The sequence below is a fragment of the Heterodontus francisci genome, chromosome 8 (assembly GCF_036365525.1).
Source record: "Heterodontus francisci isolate sHetFra1 chromosome 8, sHetFra1.hap1, whole genome shotgun sequence".
NCBI classification, from domain to species: domain Eukaryota; kingdom Metazoa; phylum Chordata; class Chondrichthyes; order Heterodontiformes; family Heterodontidae; genus Heterodontus; species Heterodontus francisci.
The window spans coordinates 56,710,517-56,731,028 of NC_090378.1; the positions used below are offsets into that span (position 1 = coordinate 56,710,517).

General features: G+C 43.2%; 1 pseudogene; it reads left to right on the forward strand.

The window, feature by feature from the left end:
• Positions 1-9,026: 9,026 nt before the first annotated feature.
• On the forward strand, positions 9,027-9,145 carry LOC137373273 (5S ribosomal RNA; annotated as a pseudogene).
• The last annotated feature ends 11,367 nt before the right edge of the window (positions 9,146-20,512 follow it).

A 20,512-nucleotide genomic window follows, 5' to 3' on the forward strand; every position in this document is an offset into this window, starting at 1 on the left:
ATATCATCAGGTTTAGAATAGTAATGGAAATGGACAGGGACTAACCAAGTGTAAAAGTACTTAACTTGAGGAAGGCTAGCTTCAGTGAGTTCGGGGAAAACACCTTAGACCACCGGTCCGTCAGGCAGCGGTCTGCATGGAATGTCCTCAAGGCCCTACGGGAAAAGGAGACAGTGGATGCTGTCGGATGGTTCCCCGAGCAAACCGTCAAAGTCATTTGGCGGAATGCCTCATCACCAGAACTTTCAAACAAGCACCAAGACGTAGCTTGGCTGGTGGTGAGAAGGGCCCTCCCCATCAGATCCTTCATGCACACCCGAAGTCTCGCCCCCTCCGCACAGTGCCCCCGCGGTGGCTGTGGGGGGGAAGGGGCGGTCGCCCACCTCCTCCTGGAATGTGTCTTTGCAAAGCAGGTGTGGAAAGAGATGCAGTGGTTTTTATTTAGAGATACAGCACTGAAACAGGCCCTTCGGCCCACCAAGTCTGTGCCGACCAACAACCACCCATTTATACTAACCCTACAGTAATCCCATATTCCCTATCACCTCCCCACACTAGGGGCAATTTTACAACGGCCAATTTACCTATCACCTGCAAGTCTTTGGATGTGGGAGGAAACCGGAGCACCTGGCGAAAACCCACGCAGACACAGGGAGAACTTGCAAACTCTGCACAGGCAGTACCCAGAATCGAACCCGGGTCCCTGGAGCTGTGAGGCTGCGGTGCTAACCACTGCGCCACTGTGCCGCCCATCGAGGTTCATCCCAAGCAGCTCTGTAACACAGGAGTCTGTGCTCTACGGGCTGTTCCCAGGGACGCACACCGAGACAAACATCAACTGCTGCTGGAGGACTATCAATTCGGTGAAAGACGCCCTTTGGTCTGCCCGAGACTTGCTGGTCTTCCAGCGCAAAGAGTTGTCCACCACCGAATGTTGCAGACTGGCACATTCCAAGGTCCAGGACTACGTGCTGAGGGACGCACTAAAGCTTGGGGCAGCCGCAGCAAAGGCTCAATGGGGAAAGACCACAGTGTAAGGTCCCCCCACCAAGCTGAACTGAGGGGCTGGATCCATGGGAAACCCCTCGAACTGTATCGTTAATATTTTCAATTGCTGTAAATGTAAAACTGTAATTGGCATGACAATTGTGAAATGGAAGGGTTGTGAAGAATCTCATGATAGTATAGAAGGAAACTGATCTCCTTTGCAATGTTTGTATTTTTTGGTGCTGTTTGAAACTGTTTGGCAATGTAATTTTTAGAGATTTTTATGAATAAAGTATATTTTGGAAATAAAAAAAAAGTGAGTTACAAGGGGATCATTCTGATGAAAGGTCACTGACCTGAAACGTTAACTTTGCTTCTCTCTCCACAGATGCTGTCAGACCTGCTGAGTATTTCCAGCATTTTTTGCTTTTATTTCAGATTTCCAGCATCTGCGGTATTTTAATTTTATTATGCAAGGAGATCTTTCCTGGGTGGATTGAAATCAAAAATTGGAAGGGAGAACATTAGTTGAACAATGGGAGGCCCTCAAAGAGAAGATGGTGTGAGTGCAGAATAGACACATTTCCAGCAGGAGAAAAGGAAGGACAAACAAAACTGGAGCTCCCTGGATGATAAATGATAGACAAATTAAAATGAGACAGAAAAAGGAGGCTTATGACAAATGTAAAGTTCATTACACAGCAGAGAACCAAGCTGAATATAGAAAGTACAGATGTAATCTAATAAAAAGGAATAAGAGGGGCAAAGAGAGAGCATGAGAATAGATTATTGGCTAACATAAATGGGAACCCAAAATTCTTTTATAAACAAATAAATGGTAAAACAGTAGTCAAAGAAAGAGGGGACTAATTAGGGACCAAAAGGGTAATCTTCTCGCAGAGGCAGAGGGCTCACTAAGGGGCTAAATGAGTATTTTGTCTCTGTCTTCACAAGAGATGAGGATGCTACCAATGTACAGTAAAGAGGAGGCAGTAACAATATTGGAGAGGGTAAAAATAGATAAAGAGGAGATATGTGATAGGTTCACAGTCCTCAAAGTAGAAAAATTGCACAGTTCATATGCGATGCATCCTAGATTACTACGTGAAGTAAAAGTTGAAATTGTGAAGGCTCTGGCCACAATCTCCCAATCATCCTTAGATGCCACGGGACTGGAGGATTACAAATGTTGCACCTCTTTTTAGAATAGAGGAGAGGGATAAACCCATCAATTAAAGGATAGTCAGCTTAATATCAGTGCGAGGGGGGATCTTCGAGAGACAATAATCTATGACAAAATTAATTGGCATTTTGAAAGATATGGGCTAATAAATGAAAGTCAGCATGGATTTGTTTAAGGCAAGACATGTTCTACTAAATTGATCAAAATATTTGATGAAGCAATGGAGAGGATTATTAAGGCTTGTGCAGTTGCTGTTGTGTATATGAACTTTCAAAAGACATTTGACAGTGTACCACATAATAGACTTCTTAGCAGAATTAGAGCCCATGGGATTAAATGGACAGTGGCAGCATGGCTACAAAATTGGCTAAGGAACACAAAGCAGAGTATAGTGGTGAACAGTTGGCCAGAATTTTATGAGCACCTGGGAGACAGGATGGGAGGCCAATAAAATAGCGACGGAAGGTGGCGGGTGGAGTTCCCATCGCCTCCCCATCGCCATGCTATTTTGCCAGGGACGGGAAAGGCCAAAGACAGCTTTCCTGCCCAGAGGTACATTGAGGCCCTTAAGTGGCCAATTAATAGCTAGTATTTTGCCAGCAGTGCAGGGAGAGGGGGCCTCTGCCACATGGGAAGTTCACCTAGTAAAACAAGGCGGCCTCCTTTGGGGCTTGGGAGAGGCCTCCTCTGTGGGCAATCCGTGGCACAAGGAGGGCTACCGGGGGCAAAAGCTCCCCTCCTCGACCACCCCACTCTGCACTCAATGACCACCCTTTCCTCCTCGCCAGGGCCTGCTGGACTGGCCCCACTGACCCCACTACACTTAACTGGGTCCGGGTTCCAGCACTGGTCCCGGGCCACTTGTAGTACTGGCAGTGGCCACTGATCCTGTTGGTTCTGCCGATACTACTGAGCTGCCGACCCTCTGATTGACCAGCAGTTCTGGGAGGCAGGATTCCCATCCTTAAAGGGATGGAGACCATGGTGCTGGGCAGTTAATTGTCCGAACGCTGTTAAACAGAGCTGGGCTCATCTCCAAAGGGCTGAGACAGGGTTCCCCTCATCTTTTAGACCCAGCGTCAGGATGCCTGCCAGCGCCATAAAATTTAGCATGTTGTTTTTTAAACTGGAGGGAAATATGCTGTGATGTCCCCCAGGGGTCAGTGTTGTGACCATTGCTCTTTTTGATGCATATTAATGACCTGGATTTGGGTATACAGGGCATAATTTCAAAGTTTGCAGATAACACGAAACATGCAATGTACACAAAACTTTGAAGGTGACAGGACAAGGTGAGAAAGTTGTTTAAAAAAGCATATTGGATCCTTAGCTTTAGTGATACAGGCATTGAGTACAAAAGCGAGGAAGTTATGCTAAACCCTTATAAAACCCTTGTTAAATCTCAGCTAAAGCATTATGTTCATTTCTGGGCATCACATTTTAAGAAGGACGTCATGGACTTAGAAAGGGTGCCGATAAGATTTACTAGAATGTTACCAGGGATGAGGGACTTCAGTTATATGGAAAGACAGAAGAAGTTGGACATGTTCTTCGTATAGCAGAGAAGGTTAAGAGGAAATTTGGTAGAGGTGTTCAAAATCATGATGGGTTTTAATAGCGCAAATAAGGAGAAACTGTTTCCAGTAACAGTAGGATCAATAACCAGAGGCCACAGACATAAGGTAATTGGCAAAAGAACCACAAGTGACATCAAGAAACAATTTTTTTACAGTGAGTTAGTGTGAACTAGAATGCACTGCCTGAAGGGGTAGTGGAAACAGATTCAATGGTAACTTTAAAAATGGAATTGGATAAATATTTGAAGGGTAAACATTTGCAGGGCTATGCAAAAAAGCTGGTAAGTGGCACTAGATGGATAGCTTTATCAAAGAGCTGAAGCAGTCACAATGGGCCACATGGCCTAGACTGTGCTGTATCATTCTATAATTCTATTCACCTCCAAATTGTAAGACAGTTTTCTTTCAATATTTATTTGATTATTAATAAACTACTGCATAAACCTGCTACATTACTTCATATATTACTAATCCAAAATAAATAGAGTCATAGAGTTATACAGCACAGAAACAGGCCCTTCGGCCCATCGTGCTTCCGTATATAGGTAAAGGCAGTCATTGTCTTACAAGTCAGCTTGGTTCGGTGGCAAAACTCTTGCCTCTGAACTTTGTGAATTCAAGCCCCACTCCTGGAAATTGAGCATAGCATCTATGCTGGCACTGAGGGAGCACTCTATTTTTTGATGATCCAGTTTTTCAGATGAGATAAAACAAAGAACAAATAACAAAGAAAATTACAGCACAGGAACAGGCCCTTCGGCCCTCCAAGCCTGCGCCGATCCAGATCCTCTACCTAAACCTGTCGCCTATTTTCTAAGGGTCTGTATCTCTTTGCTTCCTGCCCATTCATGTATCTGTCTAGATACATCTTAAAAGACGCTATCGTGCCCGCGTCTACCACCTCCGCTGGCAACGCGTTCCAGGCACCCACCACCCTCTGCGTAAAGAACTTTCCACGTATATCCCCCCTAAACTTTTCCCCTCTCACTTTGAACTCGTGTCCCCTTGTAATTGAATCCCCCACTCTGGGAAAAAGCTTCTTGCTATCCACCCTGTCTATACCTCTCATGATTTTGTACACCTCAATCAGGTCCCCCCTCAACCTCCGTCTTTCTAATGAAAATAATCCTAATCTACTCAACCTCTCTTCATAGCTAGCGCCCTCCATACCAGGCAACATCCTGGTGAACCTCCTCTGCACCCTCTCCAAAGCATCTACATCCTTTTGGTAATGTGGTGACCAGAACTGCACGCAGTATTCCAAATGTGGCCAAACCAAAGTCTTATACAACTGTAACATGACCTGCCAACTCTTCTACTCAATACCCCGTCCGTTGAAGGAAAGCATGCCGTATGCCTTCTTGACCACTCTATTGACCTGCGTTGCCACCTTCAGGGAACAATGGACCTGAACTCCCAAATCTCTCTGTACATCAATTTTCCCCAGGACTTTTCCATTTATTGTATAGTCCACTCTTGAATTGGATCTTCCAAAATGCATCACCTCGCATTTGCCCGGATTGAACACCATCTGCCATTTCTCTGCCCAACTCTCCAATCTATCTATATTCTGCTGTATTCTCTGACAGTCCCCTTCACTATCTGCTACTCCACCAATCTTAGTGTCGTCTGCAAACTTGCTAATCAGACCACCTATACTTTCCTCCAAATCATTTATGTATATCACAAACAACAGTGGTCCCAGCACGGATCCCTGTGGAACACCACTGGTCACATGTCTCCATTTTGAGAAACTCCCTTCCACTGCTACTCTCTGTCTCCTGTTGCCCAGCCAGTTCTTTATCCATCCAGCTGGTACACACTGGACCCCGTGCGACTTCACTTTCTCCATCAACCTACCATGGGAAACCTTATCAAACGCCTTACTGAAGTCCATGTATATGACATCTACAGCCCTTCCCTCATCAATCAACTTTGTCACTTCCTCAAAGAATTCTATTAAGTTGGTAAGACATGACCTTCCCTGCACAAAACCATGTTGCCTATCACTGATAAGCCCATTTTCTTCCAAATGGGAATAGATCCTATCCCTGCGCCGGAGTTTGCAGTCAGTGGCTAAGCAACTGCCGTCGTCATTGACCATGAAATATGTTTTGCTGAAAGGTCTAGCAATCTCTCTGGAGAGAATTTCAGCTCTATCACTGTGCAGTGGTGCTGCAACTAATTGCAACATTATTTACTGGGCAATCACAACGTAGAACTGGAGTGATGTGATCAGGCTGTCCAAGCAGCCAATCAATTTAGAGGATTTTCACAGATCCCTCCCCATCAAACCCAGCAAACAGAAAACTTAAAGCACTAAAATAACATAACTTTAAAAAGATTTTACTTAGAGCAAATTTAAGATTGGGATATATGCATAGGATGAAGGTAGAAGCTAAAGTATTCTGAAAACATTTTCTGAAAAAATTCTTCTGTTCAAAAAAATTTGCTTAAAAAGCTACTAATTAATCATTTAATAGTACCCGTGATTATAAAATTAGTTCTGTTGTTCATTAAAATAACTTTTTAAGGGGTTCCAAAAGGTGATGTGAGAGTGGGAAATTTGAAATTCTCACTGATTTCATGATTTCTGGCTCCAGGGAGATACAGTGCAGCCTGTGTCGGGACGCTGAGTGACAGATCGCAACTTCAGGATTTCAGTGCTGATCTGCACATGCCCATTATAATGAAGTTGTGGTCAGTTTCAGAGGGGTAATGACAGCGAACGCTGACAGTTCGCCGTCAACCAGTCCCCGCCCCAGCAAAGTCCAGCCCGTTAAATTGAGGCTCTGTCTGCCTATTCCAGTGGGTGTAAATCAACATTTAGTGCTATTATCCTGGCCTACATTTCTCCCTTTACTGAAAACACAAGAAATAGTTTAACTGATCATTTATCTCATTGCTGTGTGAGGGATCTTGCTGTGTGCAAATTGATTGCTACATTTGCCTACATAATAAAAGTGACTACACTTATAATGTAATTCATTAGTTATGAAGTGCTTTGGACCATTCTGAGGATGTGAAAAGTACTATGTAAATATATCTGATTTCTTCCTTTTCATTTTCTTTGTTCAAGTTGACATTAATGTTTTCCATCTGTGCACTGTTGTATACTGGTTACGAATCATCAGTAACACAGCTGTATGAAGCATGAGCTAATCTCATTCAATCATCTATTTTCAATGTTTTTCTAACTGTTTTAAGTGCATAACAAAGAAGTTATCCAAAATATACAGTTACTCTTTGTCGAATAAACTTCCTTTAAAGTGGTGTTATTGCCTAAATGGCAATTTTTAGGTAGGCATAATCCCTGGCAAAACGATGTAAAATGCAACATTTATATAGCATTTAAATAATGCATTTAAAGTAGGAAAATAACCAAAGGCACTTACCAAAAATGAGGGAACTGAACAGGAGATACTCAGGTAGGTTTTGAGGTAGGCATTTGAAGATAGGAAGAAATGTAGCAGGATAGCAGGGTTAGGGACAAAAAACATCATGTTGGTACAATAATTAAAGGCTCTTCCACTGATGGTGGATGAGGGGAATGCACAGTCGGCCTGTCAGAAAAAACAAAAGGAAGAAGCTGGGCCATAGGCTGGAGGAAGTTGCAGAAGTAGGTTACTTCAGGCAGTGGAGAATTTTGGCATCAATATGTTGGGAGATAGAAACCCAGTGGTGCTCAACAAAAACAGAAGTAATGGATGAGAGAAACCTACTGCAGGATAGGACATAGGTGGTAATTTTTTATGCAAACTGGAGCTCAGGAGACTGCTAAGGAGAGAACTTGGCCGGTCTTGCCTGCAGGTGTGGATGAATGATTCAGTGGAGTGTAATGATTGTTACGAAGATGAAAACTTGGCAATAGATAGGATATGGAAATTGAAATTCAGCTCAGCATCAAACAGAACACCAATGTTATGCACCATTGGTTTCAACCTGAGTGAGCAGCCAGGGAACAGGTTGGAGTTAGATGTTAGGGTACACAGTTTCCGGCGGGATCCAAACAGCATGGCTTCAGTATTTCTGATATTAAGCTGGAGACTTAACACTGAGGGAGTTAAGGAAGAGAGTGGTTTCAGAACAAGACACAGAGGGCATATAAAAGGGGGGAAAAGAAGATTAGAAGTGTCTCTGGCAACCATCTCAGGATACTGGAACATCCTTGTGAGACTATCCATCTATTCAAGATCTATGGCCTACTTGTGTGAGAAGTTCCATTTTCTTCCTACAGCAAGAAAAAGGATGGCCTGATGCCGAGCTCATAGAATCCAGACACAGGATTCCGAATAAAATCCAGAATTCTTGGCATAGATTACCATGAGGAATCTTCCAAAGTTGGCCACCAGAGAAATCTCCCACAGCAGCAGGTGTTAAATGTCCAGGAACTCAAAATGCTCCAATGTTCTTTTCAGGTTATTTGCTTAGTTTTTGTGATTACTTTTCATTAGTTTCTTTTGTGCTCATCAAAGTGAGACATGCCAGGGCTGAGGAATGGGGACCAAAGACCTGTTTCCACTTCTGTCACCCACTATCAGCCTCAAGCACTCTGCAAATTCTTCAACCTCCCAGACTGTCCATTCCAATAGTTACCCAGTTGAGATTACCAATACCAAGCCAAATAATGGCAGCTTTTTTTACTCTGGACCAAACCGACTGGAAACTAGATCAAGGCTGTCCAAATACATTTCACAGTTGGCAGAGAGGGGAAAATTTACCCCACCAACCTAATCGTCAGCCTGTCCAGCACACATATGACTACAAAAGCAGTTCAGAGCCTGGGAATTTTGTGGCGAGTAACTCATCTCCCCAAAGCCTGTTCATCATCTACAGGATACAAGTCAGGAGTGTGATGGACTCCACTTGTTTGGATGGGTGCAGCTCCAACAAGAGTCAAGAAACTCAACACCATCCAGGATAAAGCAGCCTGCTTGATTGACACCCCTTCCACCACCTTAAACATTCACTCCCTCCACAATTGGCACACAGTGGCTTCAGAGTGTGCAATTTACAAGATGCACTGCAACAATTTGCCCAGGGTCCTTCGACTGCATCTTTCAAACTGACGACCTCTGCTGCCTAGACAAACAATGCAGCAGCCACATGGGAACACCATCATCTGCAAGTTCCCCTCCAAGTCACACAACATTCTGACTTGGAAATATATCACCATTCCTTCACTGTTGCTTGCTCAAAATTCTGGAACTCCTTCCCTAACAGCACTATGGGAATACATAAACCATATGGACAGCAGCAGTTCAAGAATGGCTAGTATGGCCTATGGCCATACTAGTCTGAAAATGCCTGATCTTGTCTGATCTTAGAAGCTAAGTAGACTCAGGCCTGGTTAGTACATGGATGGGAGACTGCCTGGGAATACTAAGTGCAGTAGGCTTTTAGGGGCGGCACAGTGGCACAGTGGCGCAGTGGTTAGCACTGCAGCCTCACAGCTCCAGCGACCTGGGTTCAATTCTGGGTACTGCCTGTGTGGAGTTTGCAAGTTCTCCCTGTGTCTGCGTGGGTTTCCTCTGGGTGCTCTGGTTTCCTCCCACATGCCAAAGACTTGCAGGTTGATAGGTAAATTGGCCATTAGCAATTGCCCCTAGTATAGGTAGGTGGTAGGGAAATATAGGGCCAGGTGGGGATGTGGTAGGAATATGGAATTAGTGTAGGATTAGTATAAATGGGTGGTTGATGGTCGGCACAGACTCGGTGGGCCGAAGGGCCTGTTTCAGTGCTGTATCTCTAAAACTACCTTCTCAAGGACAATTCGGAATGGGCAAAAAATGCTGGTGTTGATAATGATGCTCACATCAAATGAACAAATAAAAAAGATCAGGGGTTGAGCCTGGGATCTTCCTGCTTTATGTAGTCCAAAAAATTCCAACATGAAGACAATTTTTTTTTTACCAGGCTAGTTTATTTGAAAGTTGTAATATTTTGTTCCTCAGGTACTCCTCAGCTAATACTTTATGGAAACCAAAGCAAAAAGTGCACTGCCTTGCAGCTTTTTAAGAAGTTATTTAAACTTTATTGCTACATAATGTAAATGCTAATGCTTCTGCTTTTGAGGCAGCACAAGCATGCAGAAGGCTACTGGTTGACTGATCTTTAATTTACAGAGCTGCCCTGAAATAGTCGTTCTATGAGAGGAAGACACTGCAGCTTTAGTAAGGACGTGAGAGTAGGTTTATTTTGACATCTAGCCAGTGCAGTGCAGTGGAGAGGTAACTACTGCTGGAGTTGCTTTTGCCTTTTCATGAACAGTCCTGTTTTAGTTAAGTAAGATTTTCCTTTACAAAATAAAAACCCAGACCCCTCAGAGTTCTAATATGCACAATTTAATATCTTGTTTTCTAAGCAGAAAATTAATAGAATATGAACAGTTTAGACTATCCATTCAGTCTGATTTTATTGATGCAGTAATTGCCATACAATCTCATGAATGTTGCACTGTGGTGAAGGCTGTCTGCAATATACATAAACAGCAATTAAGAGCATTATTAAATTAGATTAATAGTTAAATTCCTTTGTACGTTTTACCTATATTATGAATTATTTTGCAGAATTTTTAGCTTTAAAGGAGTGCCATACAAAGCCTTGCACAATTCTCAATATATTGCTAAGTAATTTAAGCTGAAAGTTTAATTCTGTAGCTGCCACAGTGCCTTAGTTAGTGAACGCACAGTTTAGAACCATGAAGGTTCAATCCCCTGTCTGCAGTGAGGTAATTGATCTCAATTGGAGCATTGGCAGGAGGACTATTATTGACCTCAACACCCCTGTGATCGGGGAGAAAAGTTCAGCCAGCGGGGCTGGTTATTTAATCCTGTCTGCATGGCACTGGCCACATCTTCTGCTGAGTTCATCTTGCCCCATAATGTAAGGTTGGCTCACTTATGCAAGTTTATGGAGCTCTCTGCACATAGGGCACGAATTGTTGGGAGCATTGGAGGAAGCATGGGCTGGAATATCAGTTATCAGCAATCAGTTCAGTGGGGTATAGGGAAGAGCCAGGCAGGTAAATGGTTTTGAATATATTAATGCTGCAAGTGAACTAGCCATATTATGGGGAAACCCCCTGCTTTAAATTTTGATGGAACTACTGAGGAAGCCAATCACACATTGGACTGGATTTCATTGGGGTGGCGGGGGCCCCGACGGCGGACTGAAAAGCCGGGGGCAACCCTGCCTCGGATGTTTGGGGGACCCCTGGCCACATTTTAGGCCCATCCAGCAGCTAATTAGCTGCCATCGAGGCCCCTGTCCCTTTAAAAGATGGGAGCCTGCCCCCAGGAGTTCCGTATAATTGGAGGGCCAGCAGATCTTCAGTCTCAGCAGTGCCACCAGGAGTGGTAGCCACTGCTGGGACTACACCCAGCCAAGAGAACACATCAATGGACGCCAGCCTCGTAACAAGGTGAGTGGGGTCGGGGATCCCCGTCAAGGGAGTCTGACGGGGAGGTTATTAGTAAGGATGGGGGGTTGTTGCTGCAGGGGCAGCCGTTGCCGCTGGGGGCCCTCCATGGGCTACAGAGTAGCCGATTAGGAGGACCCCCATTCTTAGCCTGCAGGGAGGCCACCAGGGCGCACCGGACAGTCTCCCACGCGGCGGAGGGCCCATCGCCACTGGTAAATTGCCAGCGGCAGCAGGAAGAGACCCTTAATTGGCCACTTAAGTGCCATAATTGGGCCTCTGGGCGAGAGGGCTGTCTTCACCTTCCCTGCCACTGGCAGAATACCATGGCACTGCATAGGTGCTTGGCACTCCAACCATGCCTTCCCTCACCAGTTTTCAGGACCCTCCCCCTCTCCCAGCCCGTCCCTAGAGGGCTGGGAAAATCCAGCCCATTTTGTGCCCAGGCTCACAACATCCTTCACACTAAAGGGTCACATTGGGGGCATACTAAGGCTGAATTTTGTTGTCCTACTGCTGGGAGTTGCGGTAGGTACAGAAAATGGTAGCCGCCCCACACAGGAGCTACACTGCAATGATGCCGGGACTACATGGCGGGCAGCCACAACATATTGATGGTGACTGTCCCCCCAATCACGTCCTAGGGTGGCATTATTTAGTGTATGGGCCATTCATGGAGCCACCCAATGCTGGAGCAAGTGCTGGCACCATTCATAAAAGGCTGCTAGCCCTACAAACTGTTCAAAATAATGCAGTTGACCCTTCCCCCATACACTAAATAATGCAGAAATAGCCCTTCCCCCCTCATACACTAAATAACGCAAAGTTAATCCTAACCACCCCCCCATACACTAAATAATGCAGAATTGACTCTTCCCCTCATACACTAAACAATGCAAAGTTAATCCTCCCCTCCCATCCCCCCCCCCCCATACACTAAATAATGCAGAATTGACCCTTCCCCTCATACAATAAATAATGCAAAGTTAGCTTTTCCCCTGCCATACGCTAAATAATGCAGAGTTAACCCTACCCCCAATGCATTACATAATGTACTGTTAGCGCTTACCCCCTCATACCTCATACAGTAAATAATGGAAAGTTAACCCTTCCCCCATACACTAAATAATACAGAATTGACCCTTCCCCTCATACACTAAATAATGCAAAGTTAGCATTACCCCCGCCGTACGCTAAATAATGCAGAGGTAACCCTACCCCCAATAGACTAAATAATGCAGAGATAACCCTTACCCCCTCCATACACTCAATAATTCAGAATTGATCCTTCCCTTCATACACTAAATAATGCAAAGTTCACCCTTGCCCCATACACTAAATGATGCAGAATTGACCCTTCAACTCCTTCACTAAATAATGCAAAGTTATCCTTTCCCCCCTCATACACTGAATAATGCAAAGTTAGCCCTTCTCCCTTCATGCACTAAATAATGCAGTTAACCCTACACGCCATATACTAAATAATGCAAAGTTAGCCCTTCCCCCCATACCTCATACACTAAATAATGCAGAGTTAACCCTTCCCCCATACACTAAATAATGCAGCATTGACCCTTCCCCTCAAACACTAAGTAATGTAAAGTTAGCCCTTCCCTCCATACACTAAATAATGCAGAGTTAACCCTACCCCCATACACTAAATAATGCAGAATTGACCCTTGTCGTCATACACTAAATAATGCAGAGTTAACCCTTCCACCATACACTAAATAATGCAAAGTTAACCCTACCCCCATACACTAAATAATGCAGAGTTAACCATTCCACCATACACCAAATAATGCAAAGTTAACCCTTCCACCATACACTAAATAATGCAAAGTTCACCCTTGCCCCATACACGAAATGATGCAGAATTGACCCTTCAACTTGTACACTAAATATTGCAAAGTTATCCTTTCCCCCCTCATACACTAAATAATGCTGAGTTAACCATTCCCTCCATACACTAAATAATGCAGAGTGAACCCATCCCCATACACTAAATAATGCAGAATTGACCCTTCCCCTCATACACTAAGTAATGCAAAGTTAGCCCATCCCCACTCATACACTAAATAATGCAGTTAGCCTTTCCCCCGCCATACGCTAAATAATGCAAAGTTAACCCCTTCATGCCGTGCACTAAATAATGCAGAGTTGACTCTTTCCCCACTGTACACTGAATGATGCAGAATTGACCCTTCAACTCGTACACTAAATAATGCAAAGTTAGCCCTTCTCCCTTCATACACTAAATAATGCAGTTAACCCTACCTGCCATACACTAAATAATGCAGAATTGACCCTTCCCCTCATGCACTAAGTAATGCAAAGTTAGCCCTTCCCCACTCATACACTAAATAATGCAAAGTTAACACCTTCCCCCCATACACTAAATAATGCAGTTAGCCCATCCCCACTCATACACTAAATAATGCAAAGTTAGCCTTTCCCCCGCCTACGCTAAATAATGCAAAGTTAACCCCTTCCCCCCATGCACGAAATAATGCAAAAGAACAAAGAACAAAGAAAATTACAGCACAGGAACAGGCCCTTCGGCCCTCCAAGCCTACGCCGATCCAAATCCTCTATCTAAACCTGTCGCCTATTTTCTAAGGGTCTGTATCTCTTTGCTTCCTGCCCATTCATGTATCTGTCTAGATACATCTTAAAAGACACTATCGTGCCCGCGTCTACCACCTCCGCTGGCAAAGCGTTCCATGCACCCACCACCCTCTGCGTAAAGAAATTTCCACGCATATCCCCCCTAAACTTTTCCCCTTTCACTTTGAACTCGTGTCCCCTTGTAATTGAATCCCCCACTCTGGGAAAAAGCTTCTTGCTATCCACTCTGTCTATACCTCTCATGCAGTTGACCCTTTCCCTGCTGTACACTAAATGATGCAGAATTGACCGTTCAACTCGTACACTAAATAATGCAAAGCTATCCCTTCCCCACTCATACACTAAATAATGCGAAGTTAGCCCTTCTCCCTTCATACACTAAATAATGCAATTAACCCTACCCGCCATACACTAAGTAATGCAGAATTAACCCTTCCCTCCATACACTAAATAATGCAAAGTTAACCCTTCCCCCATACCTCATACACTAAATAATGCAGAGATAACCCATCCCCCATACACTAAATAATGCAGAATTGACCCTTCCCCTTATACACTAAGTAATGCAAAGTTAGCCCATCCCCACTCATACACTAAATAAGGCAGAGATAACCCTTCCCTCCATACACTAAATAATGCAAAGTTAACCCTTCCACCATACACTAAATAATGCAAAGTTAACCCTACCCCCATACACTAAATAATGCAGGATTGACCCTTCCCCTCATACACTAAGTAATACAAAGTTAGCCCATCCCCTCTCATACACTAAATAAGGCAGAGATAACCCTTCCACCATACACTAAATAATGCAAAGTTAACCCTACCCCCCCCATGCACTAAATAATGCAGAGTTAACCCTTCCACCATACACTAAATAATGCAAAGTTAACCCTACCCCATACACTGAATAATAAAGAGTTGAACCTTTCCCCACCATACACTAAATAATGCAAAATTAACCCCTCCCCCCTATGCACTAAATAATGCAGAGTTGACCCTTTCCCCGCTGTACACTTAATAATGCAAAGTTAACCCTTCTGCCATACACTAAATAATGCAAAGTTAACCCTTCCGCCATACACTGAATAATGCAAAGTTATCCCTTCCGCCATACACTAAATAATGCAAAGTTAGCCCTTCACCCTCCATACCTCATACATTAAATAATGCAGAGTTAACCCTTCCACCATACACTAAATAATGCAAAGTTAACCCTTCCGCCATACACTGAATAATGCAGAGTTAACCCTACCCCCATGCACAAAATAATGTAGAGTTCACCCTACCCCCATGCACTAAATAATGCAGAGTTAACCCTTCCACCATACACTAAATAATGCAGAGTTAACCCTTCCACCATACACTAAATAATGCAAAGTTAACCCTACCCCCATGCACAAAATAATGTAGAGTTCACCCTTCCGCCATACACTAAATAATGCAAAGTTAACCCTACCCCCATGCACTAAATAATGCAGAGTTAACCCTTCCACCATACACTAAATAATGCAGAGTTGACCCTTCCTCCCATACACTAAATAATGCCTAGTTGAGACTCCCCCCATACACTAAATAATGCAGAGTTAACCCTTCCCCCACCATACACTAAAAATGCTGAGTTGACCCTTCCCCCGCCATACACTAAATATTGCAAAGTTAACCCCCTTCCCCATACACAAAATAATGGAGGTGACCCTTCCCCTGCCATACACTAAATAATGCAGTTGACCCTTGACCCCTATACATTAAATAGTGCAGAGATGACCCTTCTCCCATACACTAAATATTGCCAAGCTGACCCCTTCCTGCCCCATACACTAAATATTGCAGAGTTGACCCTTCTCCCCATACATTAAATAATGCAGAGTTAACCCCTTCCTGCCCTTACACTAAATAATGCAGAGTTGGTCCCTTCCCCCATACACTAAATAATGCTGAGTTGATCCCTTCCCCCCATGCATTAAATAATGCCTAGTTTAGACTCCCCCCATACACTAAATAATGCTGAGTTGACCCCTCCCCACCTTTGTGGCGCCAGCTTCTCCTGGATGGGAAAATGAAGGCAATTGAGTGAGAACTGAAAGTAAGATAGCAGGGAATTAAATTTAAATTTATGCAGGGAGGTAGTTTAAATATGCAAAGTAAGATCCCATCGCAGAGCAGCGGAGGTGCCGCCACGGAGCCTTGCCGCAGCCAGGAAGATGGGGCTCGACAATCCCGGCATCGGGCTCCCTGGCAGCCACTGCCACTCCGATTCCCCAGCCCTCAATGTTTCTACTCCTATTTTTGTGAACATCAAGCAAGGAAAAGAGGTGATTTGGCTGTGCTGCCTCACATTGTTAAATGGCCTGTAATAATCACTACCTAGAATGAATGAAGAATGGCCATCGAAGTAAGAGTGGAGAAAATTGTAACAAAGAGAAAATAAGATTTTGCTGAGAGGGACTAATAATAGCTCTGTTTTCAATTGAGCAAAGCTGTTGACAGCAAGCACTACAAATGCAACATAAAACATATCAAAGGGAATGGAGTGTGTTATTATGCAAATGTAAAAGAAATTACATTTATTCAGACTTGTATTAAAGAAAATGAGATTATGTAACCTCATTTAAAGGTTGCACATTTAAAAATGAAACCACGCTGATGTGAGCACTTGATAATCAGATTATTAACACTGATGCAAATATTAACATGCTTGTGGGAAAGTCTTTTGTCTGCTATTTTATCTGAGGTAGTCATAAGTAATATTTGCACAATGTAATTTTCAAATTTTCACAGCACAGGTTCAGCATTGAAAGTTACTGCGGGTTTTATAAAGGAGTCATACAGTACAACTGCATATGGGCAATGATTATTCCAAAATATTGCATATAGCTTTAAGCACCTCATGATAGAAATAATATTAAACCACAGAAATGGTACAGTGTACATTCACCAAGATGTTACCAGAGATGAGGAGCGAGAGTTGAAAGGAGAGACTTGAGTTGCTGAGACTATTTCCACTGGAGTAGAGGAAGTTAAGAGGAGATTTAATAACTTTTTTAAAAATTACGAAAGAGTAACATACGAACATACGAATTAGGAGCAGGAGTAGGCCATTTGGCCCCTTGAGCCTGCTCTGCCATTCGATAAGATCATGGCTGATCTGATTGTAACTTCAACTCCACATTTCCACCTACCTCCGATAATCTTGCACGCCCTTGTTTATCAAGAATCTATCTACCTCTGCCTTCAATGATTTAAAGACTCTGTTTTCACTGGTCTTTGAGGAAGAGAACTCCAAAGACTCACAACCCTCTGAGAGAAAAAAATTCTCATCTCCGTCTTAATAGGGTGACCCCTTATTTTTAAATAGTGTCCCCTCATTCTAGATTCTCCCACAAGGGGAAACATCCTATCCACATCCACCCTGTCAAGACCCCTCAGGATCTTATATGTTTCCATCAAGTCACCACTTACTCTCCTAAACTCCAGTGGATACAAGCCTAGCCTGTCCATCCTTTCCTCATAAGACAACCCGCCCATTCTAGGTATTCATCTAGTAAACCTTCTCTGAACTGCTTCCAATGCATTTACATCCTTCCTTAAATAAAGAAACCAGTACTGTGCAGAGTACTCTAGATGTGGTCTCACCAATGCCCTGTATGACTGAAGCATAACCTCCCTACTTTTGTATTCAATTCCCCTCACAATAAACGATAACATTCTATTAGCTTTCCTAATAATTTGCTGAACCTACATACTGACCTTTTGCGATTCATGCAATAGGACACCAGATCCCTCTGCTTCTCAGAGCTCTGCACTGTCTCACCATTTAGATAATATGCTTCTTTTCTATTGTTGCTGCCAAAGTGGACAATTTCACATTTTCCCATATTATACGCCATTTGACCACTCACTTAACCTATCTACATCCCTTTGTAGCCTCCTTATGTCCTCTTCATAACTTACTTTCCTACCTTTATGTCATCAGCAAATTTAGCAACCACATCTTTGGTCCCTTCATCCAAGTCATTTATATAATTGTAAGAAGTTGAGGCCCCAGCACTGATCCCTGCGGCACACCACTCATTACATCTTGCCAACCAGAAAATGACCCATTTATGCCTATTCTCTGTTTCCTGTTAGCTAGCCAATCTTCTATCCATGCCAATATGTTACTCCCTACACCATGAACTTTATTTACCACAGTAACCTTTGATGTGGCACCTTGTCAAATGCTTCTGGAAATCTAAGTACAATACATCCACTGGTTCCCCTTTATCCACAGCACATGTTATTTCTTCAAAGAACTCCAATAAATTGGTTAAACATGATTTCCCTTTCACAAAACCATGTTGACTCTGTCTGATTATCATGAATTTTTCTAAGTGCCCTGCTATAACATCTTTAATAATAGCTTCTAACATTTTCCCTAAGGCAGATGTTAAGCTAACTGGCCTGTAGTTTCCTGCTTTCTATCTCCCTCCCTTTTTGAATAAAGGAGTTACGTTTGCTATTTTCCAATCTAATGGAACCTTCCTGAATCTAGGGAATTTTGGAAAAATTAAAACTATGTCACTAGTCAATTCTTTTAGGAGCATAGGATGAAGTCCATTAGGACCCAGGGACTTGTCAGCCTGCAGGTCCAACAATTTGCTCAGTACCACTTCCCTGGTGATTGTAATTTTCTTGAGTTCCTCCCTCCGTTCCATTTCCTGACTTACAGCTGTTTCTGGGATGTTACTTGCATCCTCTATAATGAAGACCGATGCAAAATACCTGTTCAATTCATCTGCCATCGCCTTTTATTTTCCCTTATTAATTCCCCAGACTCACTTTCTATAGGACCAATGCTCACTTTAGTAACTCTTTTTAAAATATCTATGGGAACTCTTACTATCTGTTTTTATATTTCTAGCTAGCTTTCTCTCAGACTCGAATTTTTCCATCCTTATTAACCTTTAGTCATTCTTTGCTGTTCTTTATATTCTGTCCAATCATCTGACCTGCCACCCATCTTTGCGCAATTATATGTTTTTTGTTTAAGTTTGATACTATCTTTAACTTTTTTTTAGTTAACCACGGATAGTGGATCCGCCCCTTGGAATTTTTCTTTCTCGTTAGAATGCATCTATTCTGTATATTCTGAAATATCCCCTTGAATGGCTGCCACTGCATCTCTTTTGAACTATCCCTTAACCTAATTTGCCAGTTCACTTTAGCTCGCTCTGCTTTCATGCCCTCATAATTACCCTTATTTAAGTTTAAAATACTAGTCTTGGACTCAATCTTCTCTCCCTCAAACTGAATGTAAAATTCAATCATATTATGATTGCTGCTACCTAGGGGTGCCTTCACTATGAGGTCATCAATTAATCCTATCTCATTGCACAATACCAAGTCTAGTATAGCCTGCTCTCTGGTTGGCTCCAAAACGTGCTGTTCTAAGAAACTATCCCAAGAACATTCTATGAACTCCTCATCTAGGTTTCCTTTGCCCATTTGATTCTTCCAATCTATATGTAGATTGAAATCCTCCATGATTATCACATGCCTTTCTGACAAGCTCCCATTATTTCTTCCTTTATACTCTGTCGTGACGTGTGGTTACTTTTAGGGGGCCTGTACACCACTCCCACAAGTGGCTTCTTGCCTCTATCATTTCTCATCTCCACCCAAATCGCTTTAACATCCTGGTTTCCTTAACTTAGGTCATCCCTCTCTAATGTGCTAATACCACCATCAATTAACAGAGCCACCCCTCCACATTTTCCTAGCTTTCTGTCCTTCCTAAATGTCATGTACCCTTCAATATTCAGGTCCCAATCTATGTCATCTTGCAATCATGTCTCTGTAATGGCTGTCAGATCATACTTATTTTTTTCTATTTGCGTTATCAGTTCATCTGTTTTGTTTCGAATGCTTCGTGCATTCAGATACAAAGCCTTTAATTTTGTCCTTTTATTATTTTTGTAACATCTAGCCTTGGCTGCTGATTTACTCTTAGATTTGTACTCTCTATCACTTCCTGTCATGGTCTGTTTAACATTTCCCATATTAATACCTTTGTCTCTTGTCTCTACTCTTTGATTTACCACATCTTCCCAAATTTGATCCCTTGCCCCCACTATTTAGTTTAAAACCGCTTCCCTAGTTATGTGGCTCGCTGGAACACCAGCTCCAGCACAGTTTAGGTGTAGATCGTCCCAACAGGACAGCCCCAACTTTCCCCACTACTGGTGCCAATGTCCCACGAACCGGAACCCACTTCTACCGCACCAATCTTTGAGCCATGCATTCATTTCTCTAATCTTATTTGCCTGATGCCAATTTGCACATGGCTCAGGTAATAATACAGGGATTATTACCTTTGAGGTTCTGCTTCTCAATTTGGTGCCTACTTCCTCATAATGACTATGCAGAACCTCATTCCTTGTCCTGCCTATATCGTTGGTGGCTACATGGATCATGATGACTGGATCCTCCCCCTCCCACTGTAAGTTCCTCTCCAGCCCTGAGCAGATGTCCCGAACGCTGGCACTGGGCAGGCCACGCAGCCTTCTAGATTCTCGCTCTTTGCTGCAGAGGACTGTGTCAATCACCCTCACTATACTGTCCCCTACTACCACTACATTCTCTTTTGCTCTTCCCACTTGAATAGCTTCCTGTACCATGGTGCCATGGTCAGTTTGCTCATCCACCCTGCAGCCCTCCGTCTCATCAAACAAGCTG